The sequence below is a fragment of the Macrotis lagotis genome, chromosome 1 (genome assembly GCF_037893015.1).
Source record: "Macrotis lagotis isolate mMagLag1 chromosome 1, bilby.v1.9.chrom.fasta, whole genome shotgun sequence".
NCBI lineage: Eukaryota > Metazoa > Chordata > Mammalia > Peramelemorphia > Peramelidae > Macrotis > Macrotis lagotis.
The window spans coordinates 320876547-320888598 of NC_133658.1; the positions used below are offsets into that span (position 1 = coordinate 320876547).

Genomic DNA, 12052 nt, shown 5'->3' on the forward strand with positions numbered 1-12052 from the left:
AAATGGGAATAATAACAGCACCTACTTCACAGAATTGTTTTGTCAAGCAAAGGTGGCAGCTAGGTTGCTTAATGGTTTAGAGTACAGGACCTGGAGTTAGGAAGTCCTGAGTTCAAATCCAGCCTCAGACATTCACCAGTTAAGGAAATATCAAACCAAATCTTTACCAAGAAAACCCCATAGGGGGTCATGAAGAATTAGACATGACTGAACAAAAAGAGTACTGTACAAATCTTAAGGTGCTATTATTTTTCAACTGATCTTCATATATTATGGTCTCTCCATTTAATGAGTTCAAGATTCTCAATGTTATTTCTCATCTATGATGCCCCAAACTGGATTCAGTATTCCATACATGGCTGACTGGAACATACATAAGAAAGCAGGTAATATTTTGGAATTTCTACTCTGATTTCAACTCTTTCTCTGGACAAAGTGATGAAATGATATCATTGTTTCAGGAAGATTGTCAGTTGAATGTTCTATACATGAATCTACTCTCTTGCTCTTTTTTTTTTTTTGCAAGGCAGTGGGGTTAAGTGGCTTGCCCAAGGCCACACAGCTAGGTAATTATTAAGTGTCTTAGGCCAGATTTGAACTTGGGTACTCCTGACTTCAGGGCCGGTGCTTTATCCACTATGCTACCTAGCCGCCCCATAAATCCACTCTTTCTGCGATTCCCCAGGTCAAAATTTTCTTCCCTGGCTGCCATGCCCTGTCCATATATTATTGTCTTTGACTATTAGAATGTAAGTCCTCTCTTTTTGCATTTATATCACCAGCACTTAGGATCTGGGACACAGTAAAGAAAATGTCCATTCATTCCTTTCCACTCTCATTCTGCATAAGGGATCAGTCAGCAAATCTTGTCACCTCTACAGTCACAGCATTTTGCATCTTTCCTTTTTTTTCCAACTTGCTTAGCCACTGCTGTTTCAGGTCCTCATCATCTCCATTGGCCATTGCAAGAGCCTCTCGACTGGTTTCCCTGACTGAATTCTCCCCACTTCCATCCAAATTCTCTATGCAGCTGCCAAAGTACTTTATTTTAAAGTCCTTTCTTTGGCATTTAAAACAACGTGGTCCAAACCTGTTTCTCCATCCTGTCACACATCACTGGCTTTGGTGTCCACTGTGATTTTTTTTTTTAGGCTTTTGCAAGGCAGTGGGGTTAAGTGGCTTGCCCAAGGCCACACAGCTAGGTCATTCTTACGTTCTGAGGCCGCGGCGGACCTCAGGTCCTCCTGCCCCCGGGGCCGGTGCTCCACCTGGCCGCCCCGGGTCCCCCGCCCCAGTCCGGCCCGCGCCAGCTTCTGTGCCCGGTCTCGCCGCAGCCCGTGTCGCGCCCGCACGCGCGGGCTGTGTCTGGCCACGGCGCGTGGGCTGTCTGCGGGACACGGGGGGCTTTCCCGCTTTGGCGCCGGCGTGTTAAAGGGCGCCCAGGTAGGGACTGCCGGGGGGCGGGGGCGGCCGGTGCCGGGGCTCAGGGTCTCCCTCGGTGAGGGGGAGGTGGGACTGCGGAGCGGGGCCCTGGGCGGACCGGGGGAGGGGAGGGGAGGCGGGGCCCAGAAACCGCGGCTTCCAGTCGGAGGTCCCGGAGACGCCGGGCCCCGGCCGCCCGCCCACCTCGGGCGCCGCCCCCAGGCCGCTCGCACCCCTCCCCGGCGCGGTCCCCCTCCCCGCGGCCCCGGCCTCGGTCCCGCCCCTTCTGGCGCGTGGGTCAGCCCGTCGGTCCGTCAGTCAGTCCGCCCGGGGCCGCCAGCCGCCGCAAGGTGGGGCGGGGCCGGCGCGTGACGTCATTTCCGGTGTACACAGACTGGCCGTCGCGGGCGCGGGGGGCGAGGACGCGTCGCAGGTGAGGAGAGGAGCCCCCGGGCGGGCTGCGCTGTCGGGCGGGGGTCGGGCCTCGGCCTCCCGCAGCGCAGCGCGTCCTTCTCCCGGTCCGTCCGCCCGCGTCTCGGGGCGGGGAGGCCCGGGTCGGCGCCGCGCTCTCTCGGCTCCTCCGCGGGGCCGGGGCCGCGGGGGGCGGCGGGAAGGGACGGAAGCCGGGAGGGGCCGCTGCCGGGGCCGCGGCGAGCCTCCCCCCCCTCCGGGACCTGGGGGCGGCGAGCCGGGAGCCGCGGCGCCGGGCCGAGACGGCCCCGGAGCGGCGGAGCCTCACTGACACCTGTCACCGCCGCGGACCGGCGGGCGGAGGAGCGGGGCGGGGGCGGCGGCAGCGCGGCGCCGCGGGGCGCTGGGTGTGGAGGGCGCCGGGGGGCGCGCGGCGGGCCGGCCAGGAGACCCGGGCCAGGAGACCCGGGCCGGGCCACCCGGGCCAGGAGACCCCGTCCTGGCGACCCCGGCCGGGCCACCCGGGCCAGGAGACCCCGGCCGGGCCACCCGGGCCAGGAGACCCCGGCCAGGAGACCCGGGCCAGGAGACCCCGGCCAGGAGACCCGGGCCGGGCCACCCGGGCCAGGAGACCCCGGCCAGGAGACCCGGGCCGGGCCACCCGGCCAGGAGACCCGGGCCAGGAGACCCCGGCCAGGAGACCCGGGCCGGGCCACCCGGGCCAGGAGACCCCGTCCTGGCGACCCCGGCCGGGCCACCCGGGCCAGGAGACCCGGGCTGGGCCACCCGGGCCAGGAGACCCCGGCCGGGCCACCCGGGTCAGGCGACCCCGTCCTGGCGACCCCGGCCAGGCCACCCGGGCCAGGAGACCCGGGCCGGGCCACCCGGGCCAGGAGACCCCGGCCAGGCCACCCGGGCCAGGCGACCCCGTCCTGGCGACCCCGGCCAGGCCACCCGGGCCAGGAGACCCGGGCCAGGCCACCCGTCTGAGCAGAGAACTCTGAGGAAGGGCGACCGCCTTGGGGCTTCCGGGTCCCTGCCCCCTCAGCCCCCCTCGGTCCCCTGCCATCCTAGGCTTGGTCTGTGCCCGCACTCCCGACTCCCCCGGACACCGGGGCGACCAGGCTGCTGGCAGCGGGTCCCCCCCTCCCGCGCGGGATTGGTGTCCACGCACCCCGGGCACCGGGGCAGAGATGGGCGTGGGGACTCCCCGAGCTCCGCCTTCCATCCCGACCCCCTCGGGGATCTAGAGCGAGAAGCGAAGCCCCTGGCCTTTGCAGAGCGGACTCCGTGCGGCCGGGCTTGCAGGGCCGGGCTCTCCAGGCCGCGCCGCTCAGCCTTCCCTCACGCGCTGTTAAAGGGCACGGCCCCGGGTGGCAAGCTGCAGAGCTGGGCTGCCTCCCTGTTTGATCCCTGTTTTGGAGAACTCTGTGTACCGAGGGAACGACATTTTTTTTTCTCCTTTTTTGTGGTTTTTCACCTCCTCCCCCCCCTAAAGAAAGCAAAGCAAAACAAAAAAAACTTTCTGCTTGAGGAGTGGCCATCTTCCAGATGATTTCGCTGGCCAAAATAGGAGTGATGCCAGCTGGGGGGATGGGTAGAGGTTTTAGTACCCTTCTGCCCCGTGTTTCACAATTTTCTGCAGTATTTAGATTAAAGTCAGCTTTTTTTCCCCACTTTTCCACCAAAATCTCTCAACCTGTTATACCTTTTTTTTTTTAATCATTTTCTAGTCCACATCCTGACACTTTTCCTTTTGAATGGTAAAGACAACGTGCTTTTCCTGTTCCACTTCAGCGTGTTCAGACGTGTCATGTGCTGGTCCATGTAGTGATTGCATTTTCCTATACTGCCCTTTTTGTGGTGGCTAAAAAGTCTGGCCTACCAGTGTTTAGTGTGGACATAGAGGTCCACATTTTCAGTAGGAGGAGTCTTTATGTGCAATGAATGACTATCCTAAGAAAAGGGTAATTGAATGTTCTCCTTTTCCCTGTTTCTAATACTGTCTGCTTGCAATGTTCTCTGAGTAAACGAAACATTTCTGCCTGGCATGATAAGAATTTTGTTTATACCCACTCCAGAATTTGCCAGATGCAGACTTAAAAGTTCCAAAGCGGTTACTAATTGTGTGTGTGTGTGATTGTGGGATAATGCTTTTCTATTTTGTAGCTTTCACATAGATTAAGTTTAAGATTTGATTGGATGTAGTCTGTACTTCCTCTTTACTGCTTTTCATTCTAAGAGAAGTTTCTCAAAATATCCAAGGGGATCTTTAAACAAATGTTTCTAAAGATCTTTTAAAATTTGCTTAGGTAATTTATTGATATTTTCATTGGTTGATTTTATTTTCATACAGACTTTATGAGTAACTGCCTTTCTTTGTGAAGTGTTCATGTTTTTAGTACTTACTTTTCACTGTAGCACTTGAGATACTAATCTACCTCTATTTTTGCACACAAATACGAAGGTTAACATTGGAGACAAAGATAGAAAAGTCTTCTCAGATTCCCTTGGCAGGCTTAGAGTTTTTCAATCTAAAATTATCTCCATATTTGTGGAAGACAGACCATGTTTCGACTATTATCCTCTTTAACTAGTTCAATGTTTAAGCTGAATAATTTCCTAAGTAGCTCTTTTGATGAAGCATGATTTAAGTCAGGCTTAGTATAGTGGAGTTTCTAAAGTTTGTGGGGAAATAGCTTTGTTTGAATGTTAAATTCATTTATATTGCTGTTCCTAAGGATAAAGTACTTTTTTTTCCTAAATAAACTTTGTTTTGGTTGTTGTTAACACATCGATCCTGAGCTCCTTTATCAGATTTGACAGCATAGTAAGTGATTTACCTAAGGGTCATATAGCAAGTCAGTGACAAAGTCAGAACCCAGATTGGCTATACTTTGTTCTTGCCATGTTCCCAAGATACTTCTGTTTGTTGCAAAACTGTTTATCATTATGAAGCATTACATTTAAGGTTCACAGGACACTTTACATATTATTTTAGTTCTAACAATTTTGTAATATAAATATTCCCCATTTTACAAAGAAGGAAAATGAAGGACAGAGATCGCATAGCATTTTTTTTGGTGATGCAGAGATTTTAATAAAATTCTTCTGACTTCCAAGTTCACTGTTCTACTATACAATTTTGCCTTATTCAAAGATAAATAAGACAAATAATTCTGTCTCACAAGCTTATCTAATGAGAGATGTCATAAACACCAATATAATTAAATAAAGCAAAACAAGATAGATGTATGAGTAGTGTTAACAAAGTATTGCCACCATTCAGATTAAGCAGAGATAATTTCAGCTTGGAGTGATCATGAAAAGCTTCCTAAAGAGGTGATATTTGAACTAGGCCTTGAATGACAGGATTTCAAAACCCTGAGTGAGATGTAAAGTGATCAACAGAGGTAGCATGAAGAAAACCATGAGGAAAGGAAAGAGGAGTATCTTCTGTGAAGAGATCTGTTTGTTCTCAAGTGGAAAAAATGTGAAAACTATCTGCAAAGTAGTTTAGAGCCAAATTGTAGAGGGTCCTGAAGGATAATAGAGAGACTTCAAAGTCTGAGATGACTACTCTTATAGTGGGAGAAGGGAAAGCTGATCTTGAGAGGGTGTGGAATAGTACAAAATATTTTATGATTATAATTATAAGTTGCACCTCGGTTTGAGTCACATGAATATTTTTGTTTCCCAATGCATAAAGGTTATGTTTATGCTATACTGTAGCCTTTTAAGTGTGCAATAGTATTATGTCTTTAAAAACCTCAAAACTAGATCCATAATTTAATTAAAAAATACTTCATTATGGGGGAAAAATGTTAGCCATCATCTGAGCCTTCACCATGATGGAGGGTCTAGCCTCAGTGTTGATGGCTGCCTACTGATCAGGGTAGTAGTTACTGAAGATTGGAGTAGTTGTGCCAATTTTAAAATAAGACAACAATAAAGTTTGCTTCTTCAATTGAGTCTTCCCTTCACTTGAACACTTAGAGGCCATTCTTAATTGGCCTGATTCCAATATTGTTGTATCTGTGTGACTAAGGGGGGGGGGCAAGGAAACAGGACAATCAGTGGCTGGTTGATGAACAATTTGAAGCACACTATTGATTATATACACTGTCTCACCTGAGTGCGGTTTGTGGTACCCCAAAAAGAATGACAATGGTAACATCAAAAATCCTCTGATCACAGGTTACCATAGTAGATAAAATAATAATAATAACAGCAATAATAATAATAATGAAAAAGCTTGAAATATTGTGAGAATTATCAAAATGTGTCAGATATTATGTGAACATGTGCTATTGGAAAAATCATAGGATACACTTGCTTGAAGTGGGGTTGCCACAAACTTTCAGTTTGGAAAAACTCAATATTTATAAAGAACAATAAAATGACATATGTCTGTACATTGTCTCAATGGAAAGCTTGATTAAATAGTGAAAGTCTCCCTTTTTTGGTACCCAGTTTCCAAGGAACAAATCTTTTCATTGTTAAGATGAATTAACTGCTCCATACATATTGTTAGGAACAGAGGACTAGATAGATTGGGGTTTTTTTGTTTTTTTTTTAGGTTTTTGCAAGGCAAATGGGGTTAAGTGGCTTGCCCAAGGCCACACAGCTAGGTAATTATTAAGTGTCTGAGATCAGATTTGAACCCAGGTACTCCTGATTCCAGGGCTGGTGCTTTATCCACTGTGCCACTTAGCCACCCCTAGATTGGGTTTTTTCTTGCTCTTGGGAAATTCTTAAATCATCAGTATGTGAAATTTTTAATAGGTATAAATGGCATTTAACTGAAAATGAAGAGAACAAATATTTCTTTGATCATTTAACAAAGAATAATTGCAATGGAAAATACTAATTTTTCATATTATGGGATGAATTCATTTGAGAAACATTAAGTTCCTTTGTGCCAACCAAGCTATGTGCTGGGGGATACAAATACAAAAAGTTTCTTTTTAAAGGAACTTACATTTATTCTTATTTATAAGCTATATGCAATATTTCTTAAACTCTGAAATTTATTTAAATATTTAATTTTTTGGCTCAAAAATTAGAGAACACTTGTGGTATGGAAAAGTAATATTTGAGCCTGGGAAAATTATCTTGAGTTTTCTTTTTCTATCTTGAGTTTTTTAAGGGATATAACTATTATGGTTGTATGATTTTCTAAAAAATTGAGAACAGTTAAGGTGGTACAAGCCTATAATCCTCACCATGGGGGGAAGCTGATAAATCACTTGAGTTCAAGAGTTTTGAACTTCAATAAAGCTAAATGCCAATTATTGGGGTGGAATCCCTCTCTAAGACCAGCCTTAATATGTGAAGGGTGGGAGCAGATTATGGAGAGACAAATCAGCCCAGGTTAGAAATGGAGCAGGTCAAAACTTATCTGCTGATTAGCATTGGTATTAAACCCATGGATAGATGTGGCATCTCCAGTCTAGGAAGACCTAGTCTCAAAAAAGAAAAATTGAGGTGAGGCTTGCCTTTTTTACAAACTTTTGAACCCCTCTGGTCATAGTAGCCCCAATCCATTTAATTTAATTTTTTTCTAATTACAAGTAAAAACCGTTCTAAACATTTTTGTTTTTAATGACTTCCAAATTCCCTTCCTCCCTCCTTGAGAGGTAAACAGTTCCTCAAATTAAGCTGTGATCATATCACTTCCCTACTCAGTAAACTCCAGTGGCTCCCTGTTGCTTTTTTTTCCCCATTGCTTCTTGAATAAAAGATACATTCTTCTATTTGACAAAGTTCTTCACTACCTGACTCCAGCCTGTCTTTACATCCTCATTATACCTATCCAATCAATACTTCTCTTCCAACATTATACAGTTGAGACAAACTACTCCTCATACTTGGAACTCCATCTCCACTTTCTGCCTTTGTGTTGGCCATACTCCATATTTACCATTATCTCTCCTTCAGAATCATTCACTTTAGTTTAAGCACTAAACTTTTCAGCATCTTCACTACTTTCTCCACCTTCCTGCAAGTGCCCACACATACTAGCTACCTTCAATTATTTTATATTGTATATATACATATATATGTATGTATATATATGTATATATGTGTGTGTGTGTATATATATATATATATATGTATATATATATATATATATATATATATATATATATACCTTTTCTTCTCCTGATAGAATGTAAGTTTTTTGAGAGGAAGAATTGTTTAATTTTTTATCTTTTTATCCCAATCAATTTGCATGATAGGTACCTAATAAGTGCTTATTGATTAATTGATTCTATTGTCAAGCCTTTGGGCTTTGAGTTGATTGCTTGGTCTTCCTAGCTTTAGATTTTGCTAAAACTAAATACTATTCTTTCCCTTCCCAGTCCCTATTTTTTTCTGTTTTCCTGGAGCCTGATGATATAATACGAATCAGGATGGCTGTAGATGGCCCTGGATATGGAACAATCAAAGTTAAGTGACTTGCCCAAGGTCACACAGCTAGTGTCTTGAGGTTAGATTCAACTTTCATCCTCCTGACTGCAAGGTTCTACCTAATTGCCTTTCCTAGAGCCTAATGGGGAAGACAAAGGAAATGTTGATAAAGGATTCTAGTGCTTAGAAACCAGGAATCTTAGAACCTTAGAAATGCAGATTCTCAAGTAGACAAAGAATAACAAACCCTTGGTACACTGCACATATTTGAAGATTGCAGGTGGTGTTTGATGTATATAAATGAAAAATGGTAAGAGATATTTCTTTCTGCATTTATAAAAGACAAAAAGGAAAGTTGATACTTGAAATGTACAATAAACTCTTCTGTGCTATTGAATGTGGATGTGGATAGACATCTTCAGTGAGTTTTTAATAAGCATATGAAATTGTTATTGAAATTTTTTTAATCTGACCAATTACCACCATCCTAGAAAATATTTACTGTGATGCTATTAGATCAAAAATAGTATAAAAATGTTAATCATAATAGTAATTTGCTTTATAATTTCAGATGAAATAATCAAGTATTCTTTCAAAGAGCAGTTTAAAATATAATAATATTTTAAATATTTTTAAATAAGAATCTTTTTTAAATAAAATTATTTCTTTTGGGCTGAAATATGTTTCTGGTGGATGGGTGGCTTTTAGAAATGAATTTTCCCTGGTTTGGTAGTGAGAATTGATCAGAGTGAGGAATATTTTAGATAGGCACTGGTGATGATATCTTTTCTTTTTTGGGTTTTTGCGAGGCTGTGGTGTTAAGTGACTTGCCCAAGGGCACACAGCTAGGTAATTATTAAGTGGCTGAGGCAAGATTTGAACTCAGGTCCTCCTGATTCCAGAGCCGGTGATCTATCCACTGTGCCACCTAGTTGCCCCTGGTGATACCTTAAAAAGGCTTGTGCTATTTGTTAATAAATTTAGGAAAAATATAGTGAAAAGAGCATTGGAATTGGAACCAGGTTTAAATTTTGCCTCTTGACTATATAATCACACTTAATTTTTTAAAATTATTTTTTTAAGTTTATTTTTCCCCAGTTGTATGTAAAAACAAGTTTTAACATTCATTTTTTAAAATTTGAGTTCCAATTTCTCTCCCTTCTTCCCATCTTACTTCCCCTCATTGGAAAAGCAAGTTTTTTGACAAGCTTAAAATGTGAGGTCATGCAAAACATTACCATAGTAGTCATGTTGTAAAAGAAAGCATGGGCCTTTCCCCCCTCCAAAAAAAAAAAAAAAGATATCTCAAGAAAAATAAAGTTTAAAAAAGGTATGCTTTAATCTGTCTTCAGTCTTCAGATATCATCAGCTCTTTCTTTGGGAATGGATAGTATTTTTTTTTTATCCTAAGTCCTTCAATGTTGTCTTGGGTCATGGGCATTGCTGAGAAAAGGTAAGTCATTCACAACTGATCATCCTGCTGTGGTGCTGATACTCAGTATTTTTCCCACATTTCTAAGTATATTTCTTAGCTTATGTGACCATAAAAAAATCATAACCTCTCTGAGTCTTAATTTCTTCATCTGTAAAATGAAGATAATTTTAACTTTTGGTGTCTAATTCATTATTTGTTAAACTATTATAAAGTTTAAATAAGTTACACATTATGTATATAATGTGCATAAAAATCCTAAAGGGTTGTATAATCATCAGTTAATGGTCATTCTGTTATATCCAGAATGGTTTGTTGTGGTCAGGTGGTTGGTTTTCTTTTGTTTTTGTTTTTGCTTTGCAAATATATGAGTTGAAGGAGGGACTACTAAAAATGCTTAATAGAAAGAAAAGTACCAGTGGTTGGTTCTATGATGGAATAAAGAATTTCAAAAGTACTTCAATAGAATCTATTGCAAGATGACCTATGCTTTCTTTGTTGCTTCCACCCAGAAAGACTTACAATAAAATATATCTGTTATATTGGAGGAGTTTAATCAGTTCTTTCAGACTAAGGATGAATCTTGTTCTTGTGTAGTTAGCCATGTAGATTCATTCATCTTTATTGTTAGTGTATCTTTGTCTATTTTTGAGTTGGCTCTTGACTTTAAAATTTTAATTATTTAATTTGTAATTCCTTATGTTAATTGTTAGTATGGATATGTAATATTCCTTTATTTTTATTTATTCCTTTATTTATTTATCTATTTATTTGTTTGTTTGTTTATTTTAGGTTTTTGCAAGGCAAATGGGGTTAAGTGGCTTGCCCAAGGCCACACAGCTGGGTAATTATTAAGTGTCTGAGATCACATTTGAACCCAGGTACTCCTGACTCCAGGGCCAGTGCTCTATCCACTACGCCACCTAGCTGCCCCCTTTATTTTCTACTATGAATATTTTTACCATTAGTTAATATTGTTCTGGAGGCAGCTACATAGCCCAGTAGGTAAAAGGCCAGCCTTGGGGTCAGGAAAGCATGAGTTAAAATATGGACTCAGGTCTTAACTGTGTGTCCTTGAACAAGTCATGTAACCTCTGTTTGCCTTAATCCTCTAGAGAAGGAAATAGCAAACCACTCCAGTAACTTTGCCAAGAAAACCTGTGGAAAGTATGGGTATGCTGTGGTCCACAAGATCACAAGGAATCAGACAGGACTGAAGGATTGAACAACAAAAAACCTCCAAAATTTTATGGATCCATATAAATCATATAAAAAAATACTCTAAATCTTTTTTTTTTTTAAGATTTTGCAAGGCAAATGGGGTTAAATGGCCTGCCCAAGGCCACACAGCTAGGTAATTATTAAGTGTCTGAGGCTGGATTTGAACTCAGCTACTCCTGACTCCAGGGCCAGTGCTGTATCTACTGCGCCACTTAACTGCCCCTCTAAATCATTTTTTAAGGCAACTTTGAAATATTTCATACTTATTATATTGACTAAAATGATAGAAGGGGAAATGAAAATGTTGGACAGGATGTGAAAAAACTGAGACTCTTAATACTGGTGGAACTGTAAACTGATCTAACTATTTTGGAGAGCAGCCTGGAATTATGCCCCAAGAGTTATAAAACTATATATCCTCTAAAATTTATTTACCCTCCAATACAAAAATGCCACTATTAGATCACCTCCCAAAAGTGATTAGGAAAAAAAGGAAAAGAATCTATATTTTTTTTTCCCAAGGCAATGGGTTTAAGTGGCTTGCCCAAGGCCACATGGCTAGGTAATTATTAAGTGTCTGAGGTTAGATTTGAACTCAGTCCTCCTGACTCCAGGGCTGGTTCTCTATCCACTGTGCCACCTAGCCTCCCCAAAATCTATATGTTTTAAAATATTTATAGTAACTTTCTTTATTGTGGCAAAGAATTGGAAATTGAGGGGATGCTCATCAATTGGGGAAATGGCTAAGCAAGTTTTGATGAGTTATTGTGAGGGAATACTACTATGTTGTAAGAAATGATGAGCTGGTTGATTTTAGAAAAACTTGGAAAGACTTCTACGAAATAGTGAAGAATGAATTGAGCACAACTAGTAGAACATTGTTTACAGTAAAAGCAATATTGATTGAAGAACAATTGTGTATGACTGTGTTATTCTGAATATTAAAAATACTCAAATCAGCTATGAAAGAAGACTCTATCCAGAAAAAGAACTGATAAATAGAAGTATATAAGATATGAATGGGTGTATGTGTGTAAGAGAGATAAGAGAGAGAGAGAGAAAACGCGTGCGAGCTAGCCTTCTCTGGTGCAGGGGATGAGAGAGACTACTTGGAACTTAAAATATATTAAAAAAATTAAATGAAATAAAAAA

The 12052-nt window shown here is 42.7% G+C and overlaps 1 protein-coding gene across 3 annotated transcripts in view; it reads left to right on the forward strand.

The window, feature by feature from the left end:
- Positions 1 to 1794: 1794 nt before the first annotated feature.
- GARRE1 (granule associated Rac and RHOG effector 1) overlaps positions 1795 to 12052 on the forward strand; it is a 133184-nt gene continuing 122926 nt past the window's right edge. For 2 of the 3 annotated variants that reach the window (XM_074211503.1, XM_074211505.1), the window contains exon 1: positions 1795 to 1855. The gene's annotated coding sequence lies outside the window, so the exon portion shown is untranslated. Of the gene's footprint in view, positions 1856 to 7991; positions 8327 to 12052 lie in introns of those variants that run through there. The other variant, XM_074211504.1, reaches the window with a different exon arrangement.